Source organism: Heptranchias perlo, chromosome 2 (assembly GCF_035084215.1).
Source record: "Heptranchias perlo isolate sHepPer1 chromosome 2, sHepPer1.hap1, whole genome shotgun sequence".
In the NCBI taxonomy this organism is placed as follows: Eukaryota; Metazoa; Chordata; class Chondrichthyes; order Hexanchiformes; family Hexanchidae; genus Heptranchias; species Heptranchias perlo.
This window is the reverse complement of record NC_090326.1, coordinates 146,337,696-146,362,897: the sequence shown is the minus strand read 5'-3', so window position 1 is coordinate 146,362,897 and position 25,202 is coordinate 146,337,696. Positions and strand designations below refer to the sequence as shown.

Genomic DNA, 25,202 nt, shown 5'->3' with positions numbered 1-25,202 from the left:
CCAGTCAGTTTAACCTCAGTGGTGGAGAAACTTTTAGAAATGATTATCTGGGACAGAATTAGCAATCACTTGGACAAGTGTGGATTAATAAAGGAAAACCAGCACGGATTTATTAAAGACAAATCGTGTTTAACTAATTTGATTGAGTTTTTTGATGAGGTAACTGGGAGGGTTGATGAGGGCAATGCGGCTGATGTGGTGTATATGGACTTTCAAAAGGCATTTGATAATGTGCTGCATAATAGGCTTGTCATCAACATTGAAGCCCATGGAATAAAGGGGGCAGTAGTAGCATGGATACAAAATTGGCTAAGTAACAGGAAGCAGAGAGTAGTGGTGAATGGCTGTTTTTTGGACTGGAGGGAGGTGTACAGTGGTGTTCCCCAGGGGTCGGTACTAGCCCACTGCTTTTCTTGATATATATTAATGACTTGGACTTGGGTGTACAGGGCACAATTTCCAAATTTGCAGTTGACACAAAACTTGGAAGTGTAGTGAACAGTGAGGAGGATAGTGATAGACTTCAGGAGGAGATAGACAGACTGGTGAAATGGGCAGACACGTGGCAGATGAAATTTAACGCAGAAAAATGCGAAGTGATACATTTTGGTAGGAAGAAAGAGGAGAGGCAATATAAACTAGAGAGCACAATTCTAAAAGGGGCACAGGAACAGAGAGATCTGGGGGTATATGTACACAAATCGTTGAAGGTGGCAGGACAGGCTGAGAAAGCACAAAGGATCCTGGGCTTTATAAATAGAGGCATAGAGTATAAAAGCAAGGAAGTCATGATGAACCTTTATAAAACATTGGTTCGGCCATAACTAGAGTATTGTGTCCAGTTCTGGGCACGGCACTTCAGGAAAGATGTGAAGGCCTTAGAGAGGGTGCAGAAGAGATTTACTAGAATGATTCCAGGGATGAGGGACTTTAGTTACATGGATAGACTGGAGAAGCTGGGGTTGGTCTCTTTGGAACAGAAAAGATTGAGAGGAGGTATTTAAAATCATGTAGGGTCTAGACAGAATAGATAGAGAGAAACTGTTCCCATTGGCGGAAGGGTCAAGAACCAGAGGACATGGGTTTAAGATGATTGGCAAAATAGCCAAAGGTTATATGAGGAAAAACCTTTTTACACAGCGAATGGTTAGGATCTGGAATGCACTGCCCGAGGGGGGGTGAAGGAGGCAGATTCAATCCTGGCTTTCAATAGTGAGCTGGATTAGTACTTAGAAGAAAAAAGGTTTGCGGGGCTATGGGAATAGGGCGGGGAGTGGGACTAACTGGATTGCTCTTGCATAGAGCCGGCATGGACTCGATGGGTCAAAAGGCCTCCTTCCGTGCTGTAATGTTTCTATGATTTTATGATTCTATGACAGGTAGGTAAGGGGTTAAAAAGGCTTATGGGATGCTTTCCTTTATTAGCCGAGGAATAGACTCTATAAGAGCAGGCAGGTTATGCTAGAACAGTATAAAACATTGGCTCAGTTGCAGCTTGAGTACTGCGTACAGTTCTGGTCACCACATTACAAGGAAGATGTGATTGCGAGAGAGAGGATACAGAGGAGATTTACGAGGATGTTACCAGGGCTGGAGAATTTTAGCTATGAGAAAAGATTGGAACAATCTCTGGGACAAAGGAGGCTGAGGGGAGATTTAATTGAGGTATATAAAATTATGACGGGACTAGATAGAGTGGATAGGGAGGACCTATTTCCCTTCGCAGAGGGGCCAGTGACCAGGGGGCATAGATTTAAAGTAATTGGTAGAAAGATTAGAGGGGAGCTGAGGAGAATTTTTTTCACCCAGAGGGTGGTGGGGGTCTGGAACTCACTGCCTGAAAGGGTGGTAGAGGCAGAAACCCTCAACTCATTTAAAAAGTACTTGGATGTGCATTTGAAGTGCCGTAACCTACAGGGCTACGGACCAATTGCTGGAAAGTGGGATTAAGCTCGATAGCTCTTTTTCAGCCAGCTCAAACACGATGGGCCGAATGTCCTCCTTCTGTGCCATAACTTCCTATGATTCTACAGTTCTATATCATGTGACTAAAGTAGGTGTGTTATAGTTAAAGTATAAATGTTTAGTGCAACGTATCTTTGACGTTACTCAAGACTGCAAACTGCCTGGTTAGGTGTAAACTTACAATCACAGTGTAAAATGAGTAGATTGAGAGAGCTGTCCTTGAGGAAGGTGGTCTCATTCTTCAATTCGGGAAGGGTTTGAACCAAACAAGAATTAGAATCCTTGGAGCACAGGAAGTACGAGAGGAGCCACTGAATGTGGTTCTATATATCCAATGGTGTACATGGGCAAAGAGGAACATAGGAACAGGAGTAGGCCATTCAGCCCCTCGAGCCTGTTTCGCAGATTATGGTTGATCTGTACCTTAACTCCATCTATCTGCCTTGGTTCCTTAAGACTTAATACCCTTGTAATAAACGCCAACATACCATTTCCTTCCTAATTGCTTGCTGCACCTGCATGTTAGCTTTCAGTGACTCATGTACAAGGACACCCAGGTCCCTTTGAACATCAACATTTTCCAATGTCTCACCACTTAAAAAATACCCTGCATTTCTGTTTTTTCTACCAAAGTAGATAACTTCATATTTTTCCACATTATATTCCATCTGCCATATCCTTGCCCACTCACTTAGCCTGTCTATATCCCCTTGAAGCCTCTTTGCATCCTCCTCACAACTCACATTCGCACCTAGTTTTGTGTCGTCAGCAAACTTGGAAATATTACATTTGGTCCCCTCATCCAAATCAAATGTCTTACTGCAATTATATAGGGCTTTGGTGAGACTGCACCTGGAGTATTGTGTACAATTTTGGTTTCCTTACCTAAGAAAGGATATACTTGCCACAGAGGGAATTCAACGAAGTTTCACTGGACTGATTCCTGGGATGGCAGGATTGTCGTATGAGAAGAGATTGAGTAGACTAGGCCTGTATTCTCAGAGTTTAGAAGAATGAGAAGTGATCTCATTGAAACATACAAAATTCTTGCAGGGCTCGACAGGGTAGATGCAAGGAGGATGTTTCCCCTGGCTGGGGAGTCTAGAACCAGGGGTCACAGTCTCAGAATAAGGGGTAGGCCACTTAGGACTGAGATGAGGAGAAATTTCTTCACTCAGAGGGTGGTGAATCTTTGGAATTCTCTACCCCAGAGGGCTGTGGAGGCTCAGTCATTGAATACATTCAAAACAGAGATCGATAGATTTCTAGATATTAAAGGCATCAAGGGATATGGGGATGGTGCAGGAAAATGGCATTGAGGTAGAAGATCAGCCATGGTCTGATTGAATGGCAGAGCAGGCTCGAGGAGCCAGATGGCCTACTCCTGCTCCTATTTCCTATTTCTTATGTTCTTATGTTTGTGAGGTAGTCAAAGAAATTCAGTGCACAAATGTGCCATGACCCTTACCAAGAGATCTTAATCAGAGAGACTCCCCTCTTAGCATGAGTAAGTTTGTACTGTGCCAATTTTTATGATGTTACAGAGCTATTCTTGGAACAGGCTTTGTATTGTAGCTGAAATGTATTGACAGTTTGGACTATTGTTTCTTCATTGTTTAATTTATTTATTGAAGATTAAGGGTTCTCAGCTAAGGTTAGCAACTGAATCTCTGCTGATGCTTATTGTACTGTAAGTAGGATTCTATATATCCAATGGTGTATATAGGCACAGAGGAACATAGGAACAGGAGTAGGCCATTCAGCCTCTTGAGCCAGTTTTGCAGATTATGGTTAATCTGTATCTTAATTCCATCTACCCGCCTTGGTTCCTTAACCCTTAATACTCTTGCCTAACAATCTCAGTTTTGAAATTTTCAATTGACCGAGTTTCAACAGCTTTTTGGGAGAGAGAGTTCCAGATTTCCACTACCCTTTGTGTGAAGAAGTGCTTCTTACTGTCTCTGTTCTTGAGAGTGCCCATTCATTTCCTTATTATGGTGATTCCTACACTCGGAGCAAAGGAGTTCTTTGGAGAATAAAAGAAAAGGCCATTTTGCTTTGAAGTAAAAATACAGACACAAGCAATTCAAAGCGAATGGGAGCAATTCCAAAAAAAATCCTTGCATGTACATACTCTTTCTTGTTGCTGTGGGTTAATTTACAGGATGTGAAAAGATAAAGAATTGATTTTTTAAAAATCTGCTAACTCTGGCTATCTTCCAGAATACACTGCAACATTCTCTGCTGTGTTCTCCAATCAGGAAGATTCGAGTTTGTAGAAGGAGTAAAGTTAATTTCCTGTGATGTCCTAATTTGATAATTGTTATGTGAGGATAAAACATCACCTCACCAGCCTTTCAGGATTGGTATCTCCTCAACATTTCAACATCTTTAAAAATCTTTGACATTTTTTCCAAACTGAGTTGGATATTCTGAGATGTTCTTGTTTTCTTGAATATTAAGAGACAGTTGGATATATAATAAAGCAATATTTTCAAAATAAAATGCAATATTGCACACATCAAAACCCGTTACAACGTTAATAAGAACATAAGAAATAGAAGCAGGAGTAGGCCAATCGGCCCCTGGAGCCTGCTCCGCCATTCAATAAGATCATGGCTGATCTGATCCTAACCTCAAATTTAAATTCATGTCCAATTTCCTGCCAGCTCCCCGTAACCCCTAATTCCCTTTACTTCTAGGAAACTGTCTATTTCTGTTTTAAATTTATTTACGTTCTCTGTAAGTTCCCAGTTCATGCACACTGATACTAATCCTTGGTGTTCTAATTTAAGATATATCCATCAATGAGGCAACAGTGTCAAGAACAGCTCTTCTGGGTCCACAAAATTAAAACACGACAAACCAGCAAATAAGAAAGATAAGGACATATCGAACTGAAATATAAATAGAAAATGCTGGAAACACTCAGCAGGTCAGGCAGCATCTGTGGAGAGAGAAAAACAGTTAATGTTTCAGGTTGATGACCTGTCATTAGAACTGGAAGATGAACAGCTTTTAAGCAAATACAGAGCCAGGGAAAAGGGGGCAAGGAAAGAACAAAAGGGAAGGTCTGTGCTAGGGTGGAGGGCAGGAGTGATTAAATGACAAAAGGGATGATGGTGCAAGGCAAAAGGGGTGACAAAGGATCTCGGCCTCTATGTACAAGCACTGCTGCAGTGTCTTGATACCTCATTCGAGAACATGGGTGGGATCAAAGGCTCCTTCCAATAATTATAAACATTAAAAATCAAATTTAAAAAGTTCCTCGGCAGTGCAATGAAATAGCTCTGCATCTTTTAAATGCCCTCACACCCAGCGCTGTTCACAGGAATTTAGAATTGTACACATGTGTTCTAAATGTTGTCACTTGCATCTACTTGTGTGCTGATTGCTAAGGAGATCCTGGTGTGAGGCAGGGCTAATGCTCCCTGCTTTATTAATGGATTTTTAAAATCTTAGGATGTTCTTGTTTAACCAACGTTAAAGTATGAGCTGTTCGTGTTAGAACTGGGTCTTCCTGTGGTGTGCAGCAATCCCCCATGCTGTGCAGAGCAGAGTAACTACTCCCCCTCCCTCAGGAAGCAAGGAGGTACCAGTAACCTGGTTCCAGGGAAAATCAGCTCAACGATTGAGGCAGTGGGCTTGTTCCATTGACATTGAGGGAAGGGCTACTTGCAGCGAGAGAAACCTTTGCTGGGGTGGAGCATAAACATTAATAAATCCAGTAAAGGAATTCAGGAGAAACTTCTTTACCCAGAGAGTGGTTAGAATGTGGAATTTGCTACCACAAGGAGTGGTTGAGGCGAATAGTCTAGATGCCTTTAAGGGGGAGCTAGATAAACACATGAGCGAGAATGGAATAGAAGGATATATTGATAGGGTTAGATAAAGTAGGGAGGAAGAGGGCTGGTGTGGAGCATAAACACCAGCATAGACCAGTTGGACCGAATGGCCTATTTATGTGCTGTAGAATCTATGTAGTTCTATGTGAAAACCTTTCTTGTGTTTTTTTTTACTCATTTAACTCAATAATCTCGAACCTTTATGAGATCTCAAAAAAGCATCGGAATTCAAGAATTCCGTGTATTCAGAGTACCTGGGCCAGATGGCACCCATCCATCCCATTCTTAAGCAAGTACGAGATGTGAGCTGAGGCTTTGCTGAACATTTTTATAAGCTCTATGAATGCACAAGCTGTAACTGGGGACGCAAGATAGCAAATATTATCCTGATATCCTCACATTCCTCTAAGAAAGGCACTAAATAAATGATTTTCATACCATTGGTAAAATATGTCTTGCCTTGTATATATTACCACCACTGCATCAGTGCAATGTTGTTTTGGTCACACATTGACTCTAAGGCACGAACTTAACTCAGGAGTCAGGTTGTCAATCTGTCTCATATCTGTGTATCAAGGTGTGTGGGACCACTTCTAGTGGTAGTCTCACTCCGTTTGGGCTTTACACTGGGTGTAGTGTACTCAGAGGCATAGCCAGGTCGACACAGTATACTCAAGCACATGGACATTTCAGACCCCAGGATGATGAATACACGTGCTGCTCTCGACAATGACCTGATTCTACTTCTGCTCCAAGGGATGGAATTCTGCTGAGGCAGGAATTCTCACGATAGTTTTGCGAGAGCAGGAATTCTCACTCAGGGCAGAATTCCGTCTCCAGGTACAAGCCATGAATGGCGGAGAGGTGGGGGACTAAAGTGCCAGCAGAAATTGAAGGGCTTGCGGAAAGGAAAGTGCCACCATAAACTGAGGGGAGGAGGAAGGAAGGGAGACAAGATTGTCAGCATGAAGTCCAGGAAGAGAGGGAGTACCGCACCTCTATGAAGAGAGGAAGAGTTACTGTTGAGGAAGCTTTTGGTGAAGTGATGGTTTGGTTGGTCTGTTGATTTAGATTAACTCATATCATTTCTTTTTCCTGTAATGTTTTAGATTAAGAATCAATTATGAAGTAAAATGTATTTTAAACTATTCACAATGCGCCATTTTTAATGTAAACATTTTCCAGGGGTGCATGCTCCAGTGCAAGGATAGGAGGTCTATTTTCTAGGGATACTATTAGAACTGATATCCTCCAATGCAGATGGTGCAAGGCAACTAACACAGTCGGAGTTGATTTCCTTAAAGTACATCAACAAGCTTCATTTACAGTTACCACACAGGCATTTCCTTCTCTAACCTACAGTCTGCTACAGACAAGAATCATTTCACACATTCACTGCATACTTGAGAGTAGTTGTAAACAATTTTACAACACCAAGTTATAGTCCAACAAATTTATTTTAAATTCCACAAGCTTTCGGAGGCTTCCTCCTTCCTCAGGTGGTGTGAAGCTCAACACCATCCAGGACAAAGCAGCCCGTTTGATTGGCACCCCATCCACCACCCTAAACATTCACTCCCTCCACCGCTGGCACACTGTGGCTGTAGTGTGTACCATCCACAGGATGCACTGCAGCAACTCGCCAAGGCTTCTTCGACAGCACCTCCCAAACCCGCGACCTCTACCACCTAGAAGGACAAGAGCAGCAGGCACATGGGAACAACACCACCTGAGGAAGGAGGAAACCTCCGAAAGCTTGTGGAATTTAAAATAAATTTGTTGGACTATAACTTGGTGTTGTAAAATTGTTTACAATTGTCAACCCCAGTCCATCACCGGCATCTCCACATCATACTTGAGAGTAGGGAAGGAAAAGAAAGTTCTTTCAGCAGCTCCAGTTTTTTTTTATTCGTTCATGGGATGTGGGTGTCGCTGGTGAGGTCAGCATTTATTGCCCATTCCTAATTGCCCTTGAGAAGGTGGTGGTGAGCCGCCTTCTTGAACCACTGCAGTCCGTGTGGTGAAGGTTCTCCCACAATGCTGTTAGGTAGGGAGTTCCAGGATTTTGACCCAGCGACGATGAAGGAACGGCGATATATTTCCAAGTCGGGATGGTGTGTGACTCGGAGGGGAACGTGCAATTGGTGTTGTTCCCATGTGCCTGCTGCCCATGTCCTTCTAGGTGGTAGAGGTCGTGGGTTTGGGAGGTGCTGTCGAAGAAGCCTTGGCGAGTTGCTGCAGTGCTTCCTGTGGATGGTACACACTGCAGCCACAGTGTGCCGGTGGTGGAGGGAGTCAATGTTTAAGGTGGTGGATGGGGTGCCAATCAAGCGGGCTGCTTTGTCCTGGATGGTGTCGAGCTTCTTGAGTGTTGTTGGAGCTGCACTCATCCAGGCAAGTGGAGAGTATTCCATCACACTCCTGACTTGTGCCTTGTAGATGGTGGAAAGGCTTTGGGGAGTCAGGAGGTGAGTCACTCGCCGCAGAACACCCAGCCTCTGACCTGCTCTTGTAGCCACAGTATTTATGTGGCTGATTCAGTTAAGTTTCTGGTCAATGGTGATCCCAGGATGTTGATGGTGGGGAATTTGGCGATGGTAATGCCATTGAATGTCAAGGGGAGGTGGTTAGACACTCTCTTGTTGGAGATGGTCTTTGCCTGGCACGTTTCTGGCGCGAATGTTACTTGCCACTTATCAGCCCAAGCCTGGATGTTGTCCAGGTCTTGCTGCATGCGGGCACGGACTGCTTTATTATCTGAGGGGTTGCGAATGGAACTGAACACTGTGCAATCGTCAGTGAACATCCCCATTTCTGACCTTCTGATGGAGGGAAGGTCATTGATGAAGCAGCTGAAGATGGTTTGGCCTAGGATACTGCCCTGAGGAACTCCTGCAGCAATGTCCTGGGGCTGAGATGATTAGCCTCCAACAACCACTACCATCTTCTTTTGTGCAAGGTATGACTCCAGCCACTGGAGAGTTTTCCCCCTGATTCCCATTGACTTCAATTTTACTAGGGCTCCTTGGTGCCACACTCAGTCAAATGCTGCCTTGATGTCAAGGGCAGTCACTCTCCCCTCACCTCTGGAATTCAGCTCTTTTGTCCATGTTTGGACCAAGGCTGTAATGAGGCCTGGAGACAAGTGGTCCTGGCAGAACCCAAACTGAGCATCGGTGAGTGCGTTATTGGTGAGTAAGTGCTGCTTGATAGCACTGTTGACGACACCTTCCATCACTTTCCTGATGATTGAGAGTAGACTGATGGGGCAGTAATTGGCCGGATTTGATTTGTCCTGCTTTTTGTGGACAGGACACACCTGGGCAATTTTCCACATTGTCGGGGAGATGCCAGTGTTGTAGCTGTACTGGAACAGTTTGGCTAGAGGCACGGCTAGTTGTGGAGCACAAGTCTTCAGCACTACAGGCAGGATGTTGTCGGGACCCATAGTCTTTGCTGTATCCAGTGCACTCAGCCATTTCTTGATATCACGTGGAGTGAATCGAATTGGCTGAAGACTGGCTTCTGTGATGGTGGGGATATCGGGAGGAGGCCGAGATGGATCATCCACTCGGCACTTCTGGCTGAAGATGGTTGCAAATGCTTCAGCCTTGTCTTTTGCACTCACGTGCTGGACTCCGCCATCATTGAGGATGGGGATGTTTACAGAGCCTCCTCCTCTCGTTAGTTGTTTAATTTTCCACCACTACTCACGACTGGATGTGGCAGGACTGCAGAGCTTTGATCTGATCCGTTGGTTGTGGAATAGCTTAGCTCTGTCTATAGCATGTTGATTCCGCTGTTTAGCATGCATGTAGTCCTGAGTTGTAGCTTCACCAGGTTGGCACCTCATTTTTCGGTACACCTGGTGCTGCTCCTGGCATGCTCTTCTACACTCCTCATTGAACCAGAGTTGATCCCCTGGCTTTTTGGTAATGGTAGAGTGAGGAATATGCCGGGCCATGAGGTTACAGATTGTACTGGAATACAATTCTGCTGCTGCTGATGGCCCACAGCACCTCATGGATGCCCAGTTTTGAGCTGCTAGATCTGTTCTGAATCTATCCCATTTAGCATGGTGGTAGTGCCACACAACACGTTGGATGGTGTCCTCAGTGCGAAGACGGGACTTCGTCTCCACGAGGACTGTGCGGTGGTCACTCCAACAAATACTGTCATCTGCGACAGGTAGATTGGTGAGGATGAGGTCAAGTAGCTTTTTCCCTCGTGTTGGTACGCTCACCACCTGCCGCAGGCCCAGTCTGGCAGTTATGTCCTTCAGGACTCGGCCAGCTCCATCAGTCGTGGTGCTACCGAGCCGCTCTTGGTGATGGACATTGAAATCCCCACCCAGAGTACATTCTGTGCCCTTGCTACCCTCAGTGCTTCCTTCAAGTGGTACTCAACATGGAGGAGGACTGATTCATCAGTTGAGGGAGGACGGTAGGTGGTAATCAGCAGGAGGTTTCCTTGCCCGTGTTTGACTTGATGCCATGAGATTTCATGGGGTCCGGAGTCAATGTTGAGGACTCCCAGGGCCACTCCCTCCTGACTGTATATCACTGTACCGCCACCTCTGGTCGGTCTGTCCTGCTGGTGGGACAGGACATACCCAGGGATGGTGACGGAAGCCCCAGTTAGCAGGCTGACCCACTGACTGGCCTGTGGGAGAAAGATCGGCAGATTTTCCGACCTCATGACTTTAGCAGGGTTCACATCCTGCACAGTCTGAGAGTCCCCCAACATTGCTGGCAGTGGGACCACCCAAAGGAACTTGAATCTTAATCCAGGGAGTTCCCCAACGTCACTGGCAAACAGGTTGCTGATGGAAGATATTATCCCAGGTTAAAACAGGTGACTGTGAGTCCTGATTAAGTATTATTGTGATATTCATATCACCCGAGTAAATGAGCTTTGATTAATAAATTTGTTTAGACTAAAAAAAAACCCACAAGATAGGTTTTCACATAGAATTGCATAGATTTTACAGCACAGAAACAGGCCATTCGGCCCAACTGTCCATGCTGATGTTTATGCTCCACATGAGCATCCTCCCTCCCTATTTTATCTAACCTTATTAACATATCCTTCTATTCCTTTCTCCCTTCTTCCCCTTAAAGGCATCTAGGCTATTCACCTCAACCACTCCTTGTGGTAGCAAATTCCACATTCTAACCACTCTCTGGGTGAAGAGGTTTCTCCTGAATTCCTTTACTGGATTTATTAATGTTTATGCTCCACCCCAGCAAGGGTTTCTCTCGCTGCAAGTAGCCCTTCCCTCAAAGCCAATGGAACAAGCCCACTGCCTCACCCGTTGAGCTGATTTTCCCTGGAACCAGGTTACTGGTACCTCCTTGCTTCCTGAGGGAGGGGGAGTAGTTACTCTGCTCTACACAGCATGGGGGATTGCTGCACACCACAGGAAGACCCAGTTCTAACACGAACAGCTCATACTTGGTGCAGTGTGCTGCTAAACAAGAACATCCTAAGATAAACTAAATATTCATTAATAAAGCAGGGGGCATTAGCTCTGCCTCACGCCAGGATCTCCTTAGCAATCAGCACACAAGTGGACGCAAATGACAATATTTATAACACGTGTACAATTCTAAATTCTTGCGTACAGCGTTTGGTGTGAGGGCACATTTAAAAAAATACTCTGCTGTTTCACTGCAATACCTAGGAACTTTTTAAATAGATTTTTAGGTCAGGATTTTAACTGGGAAAAATGGGTGGGTTGGAGGTGGGGGAGCATTGAGAATTGCAACAATTTCAGACCTGCCCCCAACCTGCCCATTTCTGGTTTTCACCAGGGCAGGACGAGGGGCTGGCAACCAATCCGCTCTCAGAGGTGGGTTGGTCACTAAAACCTTTCAAAGAGGCTGTGGGCTTCCATTTTGAAAGGTTTTGCGATTTCAACCTCTGGGGGCCGGGATTCCTGGGCCTTCTCCATCACGCAGCATGAGAGGAGGCGAGAAGGCCTGAAACTGCAGCTAAGTGCCTTTCTGGCACAGCTTGTGGGCCCGGAGGGCAGGAGTGCTTCCCCGAGGCCCAACAAGTCTAACTGCAGCGATGCCCCCCCCCCCCCCCCCCAATGATCGCGGATCCCCCCCCAATGATTGCAATGCCCCCCCCAACAATCGTGGACCCCCCCAACGATTGTGGACCCCTTAACGATTGCAGACATCCCCCACGATTGCGGAACCCCGTGATGACCCCCGATCCTGATCCCCCGCTCCTCAGTGACTGATTCTTCGGTGACTGACAACCTATCGCCCCCCCCCCCGCACCATGACCCCCAATCCCACCTCCCCGTGACCCCCAATCCCTCCCCCCACGATTGACCTCCTGGTGACTGACCTCCGATGACTGACCTCCCGCACCCCCATCCCAATGACTGACCCTCCATGACTGACTCCTCGTGACTGACCTCTGATGACTGACCACCCCCCACCCCGATGACTGATCCCTCCGTGACCCCCACGCCCACCCACGCCCCTGTGCCCACCCATTCCCCCCCCTTCCATGCAATCTAAGACTTAACTGAACACTTACCTGAGGACGTCCACTTCCTCTCTCTGCTCCCGTCCAACTGAGGCCACCCTGTCAATCAGGTATCAGTTACCCGTACTTCCGGGTTTCCTGTCTGCGATTCAACCCCCCACCGCCCCTTTCCCGGCTCCTGGTGTAAATCCTGGCCTTAATGTTTATAATTATTGGAATGAGCCTTTGCTCCCACCCATATTCTCGAATGAAGCATCGAGACACTGGAGCTGTGCCTGTACATAGAGACCGAGATCCTTTGTCACAACACATAGTGCAACATGCAGCCAGCGGTGTAACTTGGATCTGTAGGCCGTGCATCATACTCTATTAGTGACCAGTCTGAAACAGGTTCCTGTAGTACTGGGATGTCCAACCTGTAGCCCATGGGCCATTTATGGTGTCAAACCCACCAATAATCTGACCCTCGAAGTCCAGGCAATTGAGTTCAACTTTAGATCTTAATCACCACTCCCTTTTTCTCTTGGACATTCAGTAACCATTTACACCTCCTCTGGACCCATAATGCGTTTCTCTGCTTGTCCCATTATCACCTCCTTTTGCCTTGCACCATCATCTCTTTTGTCATTTAATCACTCCTGCCCTCCACCCTATCACAGACTTCTGTTCTTTCCTTGCCTCCTTTTCCCTGGCTCTGTATTTGCTTAAAAGCTGTCCATAGCCTCACTCCAGGTACTTGAGCATAAAGTCTAGGCTGAAACTCCATGCAGTACGGAGGAAGGGCTGCACTGTCAGAGGTGCTTTCATTTATATGAGATGTCAAACTGCCTGTTCAGGTGGACTTATAAGATCCCATGGCACTGTTCGAAGAAGAGCAGTAGAGCTTTGCTGGTGTCTTTGTCAACATTTATCCCTCAACCGACACCACCAAAAACAGATTTGCTAGTCTTTTAGCTTATTGCTGTCTGTGGGACCTTGCTGTGCACACATTGAAAACTGCATTTGTCCACATAACAGTGACTATACTTCAAAAGCACTTCACTGATGTGAAACGATTTGGGAAATCCTGAAGATGTGAAAAGCATTGTATCAATGTAAATTCTTTCTCTCTTAATGGATGATTCAGAGACAAGTGCGACACCACTGAGGCAAGCTGGTACTTAACGTGTGCAAGAACTGGGAACTTACAGAAAACGCTGTAACGGGTTTTGATGTGTGCAATATTGCATTTCATTTTGAAAATGTTGCTTTATTATATATCCAACTGTCTCATAATATTCAAGAAAACAAGAGCATCTCAGAATATCCAACTCAGTTTGGAAAAAATGTCATAGATTTTTAAAGATGTTGAAATGTTGAGGAGATACCAATCCTGAAAGGCTGGTGAGGTGATGTTTTTTCCTCACATAACAATTATCAAATTAGGACATCACAGGAAATTAACTTTACTCCTTCTACAAACTCGAATCTTCCTGATTGGAGAACACAGCAGAGAATGTTGCGGTGTATTCTGGAAGATAACCAGAGTTAGCAGAATTTTTAAAAATCAATTCTTTATCTTTTCACATCCTGTAAATTAACCCACAGCAACAAGAAAGAGTACGTACATGCAAGGATTTTTTTTGGAATCGCTCCCATTCGCTTTGAATTGCTTGTGTCTGTATTTTTACTTATAGAATCATAGAATCATAGAAGTTACAACATGGAAACAGGCCCTTCGGCCCAACATGTCCATGTCGCCCAGTTTATACCACTAAGCTAGTCCCAATTGCCTGCACTTGGCCCATATCCCTCTATACCCATCTTACCCATGTAACTGTCCAAATGCTTTTTAAAAGACAAAATTGTACCGGCCTCTACTACTGCCTCTGGCAGCTCGTTCCAGACACTCACCACCCTTTGAGTGAAAAAATTGCCCCTCTGGACCCTTTTGTATCTCTCCCCTCTCACCTTAAATCTATGCCCCCTCGTTATAGACTCCCCTACCTTTGGGAAAAGATTTTGACTATCTACCTTATCTATGCCCCTCATTATTTTATAGACTTCTATAAGATCACCCCTTAACCTCCTACTCTCCAGGGAAAAAAGTCCCAGTCCATCTACCCTCTCCCTATAAGTCAAACCATCAAGTCCCGGTAGCATCCTAGTAAATCTTTTCTGCACTCTTTCTAGTTTAATAATATCCTTTCTATAATAGGGTGACCAGAACTGTACACAGTATTCCAAGTGTGGCCTCACCAATGCCCTGTACAACTTCAACAAGACATCCCAACTCCTGCATTCAATGTTCTGACCAATGAAACCAAGCATGCCGAATGCCTTCTTCACCACCCTATCCACCTGTGACTCCACTTTCAAGGAGCTATGAACCTGTACTCCTAGATCTCTTTGTTCTATAACTCTCCCCAACGCCCTACCATTAACGGAGTAGGTCCTGGCCCGATTCGATCTACCAAAATGCATCACCTCACATTTATCTAAATTAAACTCCATCTGCCATTCATCGGCCCACTGGCCCAATTTATCAAGATCCCGTTGCAATCCTAGATAACCTTCTTCACTGTCCACAATGCCACCAATCTTGGTGTCATCTGCAAACTTACTAACCATGCCTCCTAAATTCTCATCCAAATCATTAATATAAATAACAAATAACAGCGGACCCAGCACCGATCCCTGAGGCACACCGCTGGACACAGGCATCCAGTTTGAAAAACAACCCTCTACAACCAGCCTCTGTCTTCTGTCGTCAATCCAATTTTGTATCCAATTGGCTACCTCACCTTGGATCCCATGAGATTTAACCTTATGTAACAACCTACCATGCGGTACCTTGTCAAAGGCTTTGCTGAAGTCCATGTAGACCACGTCTACTGCACAGCCTTCATCTATCTTCTTGGTTACCCCTTCAAAAAACTCAATCAAATTCGTGAGACATGATTTTCCTCTCACAAAACCATGCTGACTGTTCCTAACTAGTCCCTGCCTCTCCAAATGCCTGTAGACCCTGTCCCTCAGAATACCCTCTAACAACTTACGCACTACAGATGTCAGGCTCACCGGTCTGTAGTTCCCAGGCTTTTCCCTGCCGCCCTTCTTAAACAAAGGCACAACATTTGCTACCCTCCAATCTTCAGGCACCTCACCTGTAGCGGTGGATGATTCAAATATCTCTGCTAGGGGACCCGCAATTTCCTCCCTAACCTCCCATAATGTCCTGGGATACATTTCATCAGGTCCCAGAGATTTATCTACCTTGATGCGCGTTAAGACTTCCAGCACCTCCCTCTCTGTAATATGTACACTCCTCAAGACATCACTATTTATTTCCCCAAGTTCCCTAACATCCATGCCTTTCTCAACCGTAAATACCGATGTGAAATATTCATTCAGGATCTCACCCATCTCTTGTGGTTCCGCACATAGATGACCTTGTTGATCCTTAAGAGGCCCTACTCTCTCCCTAGTTACTCTTTTGCCCTTTATGTATTTGTAGAAGCTCTTTGGATTCTCCTTTGCCTTATTTGCCAAAGCAATCTCATGTCCCCTTTTTGCCCTCCTGATTTCTCTCTTAACTCTACTCCGGCAATCTCTATACTCTTCAAGGGATCCACTTGATTCCAGCTGCCTATGCATGTCATATGCCTCCTTCTTCTTTTTGACTAGGGCCTCAATCTCCCGAGTCATCCAAGGTTCCCTACTTCTACCAGCCTTGCCCTTCACTTTATAAGGAATGTGCTTATCCTGAACCCTGGTTTACACACTTTTGAAAGCCTCCCACTTACCAGACGTCCCTTTGCCTGCCAACAGACTCTCCCAATCAACTTCTGAAAGTTCCTGTCTAATACCATCAAAATTGGCCTTTCCCCAATTTAGAATTTTAACTTTTGGGCCAGACCTATCATTCTTCATAGCTATCTTAAAACTAATGGAATTATGATCACTGGTCCCAAAGTGATCCCTCACTAACACTTCTGTCACCTGCCCTTCCTTATTTCCCAAGAGGAGGTCAAGTTTTGCCCCCTCTCTAGTCGGGCCATCCACATACTGAATGAGAAATTCCTCCTGAATACACGCAACAAATTTCTCTCCATCCAAGCCCCTAATGCAATGGCTGTCCCAGTCAATGTTGGGAAAGTTAAAGTCCCCTACTATTACCACCCTATTTTTCTTGCAGCTGTCTGTAATCTCCTTACATATTTGCTCCTCAATTTCCCATTGACTATTTGGGGGTCTGTAGTACAATCCTATCAAAGTGATCTCTCCCTTCTTATTTTTCAGTTCTACCCATATAGACTCAGTAGGCGAACCCTCGGATATATCCCCTCTCACTACTGCCGTGATGTTCTCCCTAATCAAGAACGCAACTCCCCCTCCTCTCTTACCTCCTGCTCTATCTTTCCTATAGCATCTGTACCCTGGAACATTGAGCTGCCAGTCCTGCCCCTCCCTTAGCCATGTTTCAGTAATAGCTATAACATCCCAGTCCCATGTACCCATCCATGCCCTGAGTTCATCTGCCTTGCCCATCAGACTTCTTGCATTGAAATAAATGCAGTTTAATCTAGACTTCCCTTGGTCTTTGCCCTGCTTTCTCAGACCATCTGTCCGGTCATGTTCTGTACACTCTCCCTTACTGCCTTTTGTTTCTGTTACCACTTTATTTCCCACTGACTTCCTGCATCGGTTCCCATCCCCCTGCCACATTAGTTTAGACCCTCCCCAACAGCACTAGCAAACACTCCCCCTAGGACATTGGTTCCAGTCCTGCCCAGACGCAGGCCGTCCAATTTGTACTGGTTCCACCTCCCCTTGAACCGGTTCCAATGGCCCAGGAATTTGAATCCCTCCCTCTTGCACCATCTCTCAAGCCATGTATTCATCCTAGCTATCCTGTCATTCCTACTCTGACTAGCCCGTGGCACTGGTAGCAATCCTGAGATTACTACCTTTGAGGTCCTACTTCAAAGCAAAAGTGTAGGAATCACCATAATAAGGAAATGAATGGGCACTCTCAAGAACAGAGACAGTAAGAAGCACTTCTTCACACAAAGGGTAGTGGAAATCTGGAACTCTCTCTCCCAAAAAGCTGTTGAGACTCGGTCAATTGAAAATTTCAAAACTGAGATTGTTAGGCAAGAGTATTAAGGATTAAGGAACCAAGGCAGGTAAATAGAATTAAGATACAGATTAACCATAATCTTCAAAACAGGGGCTCGAGGGGCTGAATGGCCTACTCCTGTTCCTATGTTCCTCTGTGCCTATGTACACCATTGGATATATAGACCTCTACTTACAGTACAATAAGCATCCGCAGAGATTCAGAAGGTAAACTTAGCTGAGAACCCTTAATCTTCAATAAACAAATTAAAGAACGAAGAAACAATAGTCCAAACTGTCAATACATTTCACCTACATTACAAAGCCTGTTCCAAGGATAGCTCTGTAACGTCATTGGCGAGACGATGCAGACGCTGCGACAACGGATGAACGGACACCGCACAACAATCGCCAAACAGGAGGGTTCTCTCCCTGTCGGGGAACACTTCAGCAGTCATGGACATTCAGCCACCGACCTTCGGGTAAGCATACTCCAAGGCGGCCTTCGAGACACACGACAACGCAAAATCATCGAGCAGAAATTGATAGCCAAGTTCTGCACCCATGAGGACGGCCTCAACCGGGATCTTGGGTTCATGTCACACTACACGTAACCCCACCAGCGAACAAATGTTATCTGTTTTTAATATAACAGGTCATTGACTGTCTTCCTTCTCTCTCTCTCTCTTTTTTTTGGGGGTTTGTATATTCGGTGGCCTTTTAGGTGACACCTCTCTGTCTGCTCACTGTGATTGCCTTGGCAACGGGCAGTAATCACCAGGCATTGTTCTGTGATTTTCAAATGCGAAGGACATTTCCACACCATTCACCTGAGGAAGGAGGAAGCTTGTGGAATTTAAAATAAATTTGTTGGACTATAACTTGGTGTTGTAAAATTGTTTACAATTGTCATAAAGATTTGCATAGTACAAACTTACTCATGCCAGAGGGGCAATTTTTTCACTCAAAGGGTGGTGAGTGTCTGGAACGAGCTGCCAGAGGCAGTAGTAGAGGCGGGTACAATTTTGTCTTTTAAAAAGCATTTGGACAGTTACATGGGTAAGATGGGTATAGAGGGATATGGGCCAAGTGCAGGCAATTGGGACTAGCTTAGTGGTATAAACTGGGCGACATGGACATGTTGGGCCGAAGGGCCTGTTTCCATGTTGTAACTTCTATGATTCTATGATTCTTCTAAGAGGGGAGTCTCTCTGATTAAGATCTCCTGGTAAGGTTCATGGCATATTTGTGCACTGAATTTCTTTGATTGCCCTACAGATATTCAGTGGCTCCTCTCGTACTTCCCGTGATCCGAGGATTCTAAGACTCGTCTGCTTCAAACCCTTCCCGAATCGTAGAATGAGACCACCTTCCTCAAGGACAGCTCTCTCAACCTACTCATTTTTACACTGTGATCGTAAGTTTATACCTTACCAGGCAGTTCGCAGTCTTGAGCAACACCAAGTATAAGTTGCATTAGACGTTTATACTTTAACTATATGACACTCACTTTAGTGTCATGATATGGTATAACCTGAGCTCCATGTGCTATTCCTTTGTTTAGGACTGACCCACACTGGTTCTATCCAGTTCCCTTATCTCCAGGTCTCTGTATCATATTTCCCATCCATTACTCTGCTGAACACATTTATGCATTTTCCTGTCAGGCCTGGGCCTGTCCGTTTATGGTAGTACATTAACCCTTACTCTATCATAGTCGTGTGATACAAGTTCCACGTGAGCTGAGCATTCTACTTATCTATAATTAGTTTTAGTTACATCTATCCAGTTGCTTTTAATTCTGCTTTCATTTCTACTCTTGCTCAAGCAGGCTGTTCTGTATATTCAGCAGAATCCAGTTAGTCTCTCTTGTTGGACTACACATATTGTCTCTCTCTCTCTCTCTCACTGTAACTCCCTATACGAACTGAACTACGATGCTCTTTACCTATGTCAAGGTGTTATATTATTATATTACACATTACTCTACAAACGTATATTCTAATTTTTAGCCTTATGCCTTAATTATAGACTAACTGAAAAATACACTTCAGAATTTAACTTCTCACCCACCTCCAGTTACTGGCTATTTCTGGTGGACTGCTAAATATATTAAATATTAAATCTAATTGCACTAAAGCTGCCACCCTGGACTCCCATCAAGGAGCCATGCTTGCAGAGCGTGCAGACCGGTGAATTAGGCAGCGGTGTTGTGGCCGCATCTCTGACCCATGCTCCCTTTGTCACAGCTTCCCTACTGGGAATGCAGGATTTTGTAATTCACCCTAATAAGTCATCCTTTTACTTTGTTACCTCTAGACTTGGCTTTTCCAATGCTCTCCTGGCTGGCCTCCCATCTTTCACCCTCCATTAACTTGAGCTCATCTAAATCTCTGCTGCCTGTATCCTAACTCGCACCAAGTCCCGTTCACCCATCACCCCTGTGCTCGCTGACCTACATTGGCTCCCGATCCAGGAACACTTAGAGTTATACAGCACGGATAGAGGCCCTTCGGCCCATCGTGTTAAAATTCTCCTCCTTGTTTTCAATCCCTCCATGGCCTCATCTCTCCCTATCTCTGTAACCTCCTCCAGCCCTACAACCCTCCGAGATCTCTGCGCTCTCCAATTCTGGCCTCTTGCGCATCCCCGATTTTAATCGCTCCACCATTGGCATCTGTGCCTTCAGCTGCCTAGGCCCTCAGCTCTGGAATTCCCTCTCTAACCTCTCCATCTCTCTACCTCTCCTCCTTTAAGACACTCCTTAAACCCGAAAATGACCCGTACTTGACTTTTAGAAAAATGGGCAAAACGGAAAAGGAAGGGGCTAGCCCTGATAATAAAGGATGAGATAAAGACAGTAGTGAGAAAGGATCTTAGGTGTTTACAATGTATATCAATGACTTAGATGAGGGGACTGAGTGCAATGTATCCAAGTTTGCTGACAATACAAAGCTAGGTGGGAAAGTAAGCTGTGAGGAGGACGCAAAGGGGCTGCAAGGGGATATAGACAGGTTAAGCGAGTGGGCGAGAAGGTAGCAGATGGAGTATAATGTGGGGAAATGTGAAATTATCCACTTTGTTAGGAAGAATAGAAAAGCAGAATATTTTTTAAAAGGTGAGAGACTAAGAAATGTTGGTGTTTAGAGGGATTTGGGTGTCCTTGTACTCGAATCACAGAAAGTTAACATGCAGGTACAGCAAATAATTAGGAAGGCAAATGATATGTTAGCCTTTATTGCAAGGGATTTGGAGTATAAGAGTAAGGAAGTCTTGCTGCAATTATCTGGTGAGACCATACATGGAATACTGTGCACAGTTTTGATCTCCTTACCTAAGGAAGGATATACTTGCCTTAGAAGGGGTACAACGAAGGTTCACTAGATTGATTCCTGGGATGAGAGGGTTATCCTATGAGGAGAGATTGAGCAGAATGGGCCTATATTCTATGGAGTTTAGAAGAATGAGAGGTGATCTCATTGAAACATATAAAATTCTTCGAGGATGCTGAGAGGCTGTTTCCATGGAGAGTCTAGAACTAGGGGTCATATTCTCAAGTTAAGGGGTCGGCCATTTAGGACTGAGAGGAAGAAAATTTCTTCACTCAGAGGGTTGTAAATCTTTGGAATTCTCTATCCCAGAGGGCTGTGGATACTCAGTCATTGAATATATTCAAGACTGAGATCGATAGATTTTAGACACTAAGGGAATCAAGGGATATGGGGATAGGGCGGGAAAGTGGATAAGAGGTTGAAGATCAGCAATGATCTGATTGAATGGCGGAGCAGGCTCGACGGGCCGTATGGCCTACTCCTGCTCCTATTTCTTATGTTCTTAAAATGACTGGATCCAATTTTAGCTACAGCATTCATGTGTTACTAATAATGTGAATAATTCATTCAACACTTCATCCATTCCTGATCCTCATTGCTGATAACTGTACCGTTTTCACCAGTTATCCCTTAGAGAACCGGGCTGTTTTTTCTTTGACCCCCATCCATTATGTACATAGCTAGTTAAAGAAAGATTTGCATTGGGATAGCACTTTATCACAGCGCTGAGAAATGCCTCAAAAGATTTTAGACAAATTACTTTTGAAGTGCGATTGGTTTGCACAAAGAAAACTCTTACCAACAGCAATGAGATGAATGTTGCACCAGTTAACTTGTTTTGGTGGTGTTAGTTGAATCTTGGCAAGGACACCAGGAAAACTTCCGGCTGTTCTTCAAATATTCGTCCGGGATATTTCACGTTCACCTAAACAAGCCTCGCCTTAACGTCTCATCCGAAAGACAGCCGCCTGGAATTTCTGTGAGGCTACTCCGGCAGGACATCGGCGGAACCCCGGAGAAATGGCTAAAAAAATGACCATTTATGCTGTTCCTCATGGGGTTCCGTACTACAGGAGATTAAGAGAATCTTGCAGAAGTTCAGGTCCAACGTGTCTGACAATACAGCACTTCCTCAGTACTGCATTGGAGCATCAGCTTAGATTATGTGCTTCAAGTCCTCAAGTGACAAGAGGGTCGAATCTCCTGGTCCTGTGTCAGGGTGCAAAGGATCACCTGGGTACACCAAGCACAGGCAAATCATACGGGCACCTTTAAGGATATGCCTTCCCGCCCCTTTTCACCGATAATTTTCCAGTGTCCACTGCACCCAATTGTCCCACTATGCCCAGGCGTAGGACCAGGGAAATTTACCCTAAGAGTGCCTCTAACTGAGCTACGTTGAAATTAGATTCAAGGTTAGAGATATGAACTAGGAGATATGATATTCAAAACTGAGATCGATAGATTTTTGGACTCTAAGGGAATCAAGGGATATGGGGATCAGGCAAGAAAGTGGAGTTGAGGTCGAAGGTCAGCCATGATCTTATTGAATGGCGGAGCAGGCTCAAGGGGCCATATGGCCTACTCCTGCTCCTATTTCTAATGTTCTTATGTTCTTTACAGTAATTTTTATTTCTAAGATACTTGGCAGAATTACATTTTCAATTCAGGATCAACTGTGTCTTCCGTAACGGGGGAGTTCTCACAGGGTCCTAGCCCTCAATCAACACAACAAAAACAGATTATCTGGTCATTTAGTTGATTGGTTTTCAAATCCCTTCATGGCCTCGACCCTCCCTATCTCTGTGACCTCCTCTAGTCCTACAACCCTCCGCGATCTCTGCGCTCCTCCAATTCTGGCCTCTTGCGCAGCCCCGATTTTAATCTCTTCACCGTTGGATGCCATGATTTCAGCTGCCTAGGCCCTAAGCTCTGGAATTCCCTCCCTGAACCTCTCTGTCTCTCTACCTCTCTCTCCTCCTTTCAGACTCTCCTTAAAACCTATTTCTTTGACCAAGCTTTTGGACGCTTATCTTAATATCTCCTTATGTGGCTCGGTGTCAAATTTTGTTTGATAACGCTCATGTTAACTGCCTTGGGATGTTTTACCGTGTTAAAGGCGCTATATAAATACAAGCATTGTTGTTATTTGCTGTTTGTGGGACCTTGCTGTGTGCAAATTGGCTGCCACATTTCCCTACATTACAACAGTAACTACACTTCTTTGGTTGTGATGTGCTTTAGGATATCCTGAAGACATGAAAGGCACTTTATAAATGCAAGTTCTTTCTTTAAACACCAAAAAAAGCCTGAAACATAATATTTGGAACACTTTGGAACATATCATTTTAAACACTTTGATTAGATCACCCCTCAACCATCTAAACTCAAGGGAATCCAAGCCAGGTTTATGCAGCCTGGCCTCATAATTTAACCCTTTAAGCCCAGGTGTCATTATGGTGAATCTGTGCTGTACCCCTTCCAAAGCCTTTCATCAGCACAGGTAGGTAACTGGGCATTTATTTTTTTTAATGTAGGAACCCAAAGAATATTTGGTACCCTGAAGTGACAAGGGTGGGTACCAGGTTGCTGTGAAATTTGAACCCAGAAGTAGGCCATTCTGTCCCTCGAGCCTGCTCCGCCATTGAGTTAGATCATGGCTGATCTGTACCTCAAATCCATATCCCTTGATACCGTTACCTAACAAAAACCGAAGCAATTCAGTTTTGAAAATGTCAATTCACCCACAGGCTTTTGGGAGAGTGAGTTCCAGATTTCCACTACTCTACGCACAAAAAATGTCTCCTGATTTTACTTCTAAATGGCCTAGCTCCAATTTTAAGATCATGCTCTCTTGTTCTGGGTTCCCCCAACAGAGGAAATAGTTTCTCTGTATCTACTCTATTGAATCCCTTTATCATGTTAAACACTTTGATTAGATCACCCCTCAACCATCTAAACTCAAGGGAATCCAAGCCAAGTTTATGCAGCCTGTCCTCATAATTTAGCCCTTTAAGCCCAGGTGTCATTATGGTGAATCTGTGCTGTACCCCTTCCAAAGCCTTTCATCAGCACAGGTAGGTAACTGGGCATTTATTTTTTTTAATGTAGGAACCCAAAGAATACCCTGAAGTGACAAGGGTGGGTACCAGGTTGCTGTGAAATTTGAACCCAGCCATACTGTGTTATAAAAAGTTTCAACATCAAAATGGCCACTTCCTTCATGATAGTGTGTGCAATGTAATTTTAATCTTGGCAGACATCTAAGGAATCTGTTTACAACAGAAACACATACCGGTCTAACATTTATGTATACCATGATTTGTCTTTGTATCCAGTTTAGTACAATGTAATGCTTTTATAAATTGTCTGGCTCGGCAGACAGACAGTGTTGGCTCGAAAAGTCCTTGGGATTTTACGGACAAATTGTTCTTCAATGGATTACTGACTGACAAGAAAAATCGTAGGAAAATGAAATGTTACTATCTGTGTAGATTTCCTGTCATTCAACAAGGTTTCTAAGAGATTTTTCTCCCCTTAATGTACTAACTCAAAGTTACTCACAGTTCATTGGCTGGTAAATGAGGTTGTGCTAAAATAGTATGTCTTTTTCTTTCAATTCTTTTCAAAAAGTTACACAGTAGATATCTTGCGAAACTTGTTGATAATTTTACTAAACTAACCGGATTATAGGTGGTCGGGCTTGATTTACAGCTTTAACGTACACATTACTAAGACCTTCGGTGTTCCCCCATTGCAAACACAGCAGACACTTTTCCTGTTTAGGACAGTGTTGCAGTTGGTAAATTAAAGACTGAGGCAGCTCTGTCTGGGGCACTATGTGCGATCAAGTGTACTACATGCCAGATTCTTTTCCAATGTGCTAGGTTAGTGAAGCCCAAATGGTTACAATTGGTCCTAGAGGGTTTAAAGTTCAGATTCTACCAGACCATTACTCTCTGGACTATTTCTTACATTACACTTGCTCCCTACACCTGAAACAAAAATACATTTAATATATTAGCAGGTGTTGAGGGAGTTTATACCACACCCTAAGACAAAAGGTATGTTGTCCAGTATTTGGCCAGCTAGATGTCTGACATATGCAGAAACCCATCATCAAATCTGAAGGTCTCTGAGCCAAGCTGTTGAGAAATCCACACCTGTAGTAGATGGAAAAAGCCAGATCGTCCCTTTGCAAGGAATCCTTATGCTTCTGTGATGGAGTGATCACTGAAGCAGGGTAAGGCTGTTAGCACAAATAATCAATACTCATGACTAATGGCCTTACATAGAGTTAACAGCACAGAAACAGGCCATTTGGCTCAACTGGTTAAGGCTCCTCCCACCCTACTTCATCTAATCCTAAACCTATGCACCTTGAGCACATTGAGCATATGAATTTTCATCCCTCCTCTGGCCCAGATCTCAAACTGAACCTTTCAAGGTTATGACG

The 25,202-nt window shown here is 44.5% G+C and overlaps 1 long non-coding RNA gene across 1 annotated transcript in view; it reads left to right on the top strand.

The window, feature by feature from the left end:
* LOC137344790 (uncharacterized) overlaps window positions 1-25,202 on the top strand; it is a 69,149-nt gene that overhangs the window by 8,335 nt on the left and 35,612 nt on the right. The window contains exon 2 of the long non-coding RNA XR_010968462.1: window positions 18,693-18,831. This is a non-coding gene — a long non-coding RNA (uncharacterized lncRNA). The remainder of the gene's footprint in view (window positions 1-18,692; window positions 18,832-25,202) is intronic.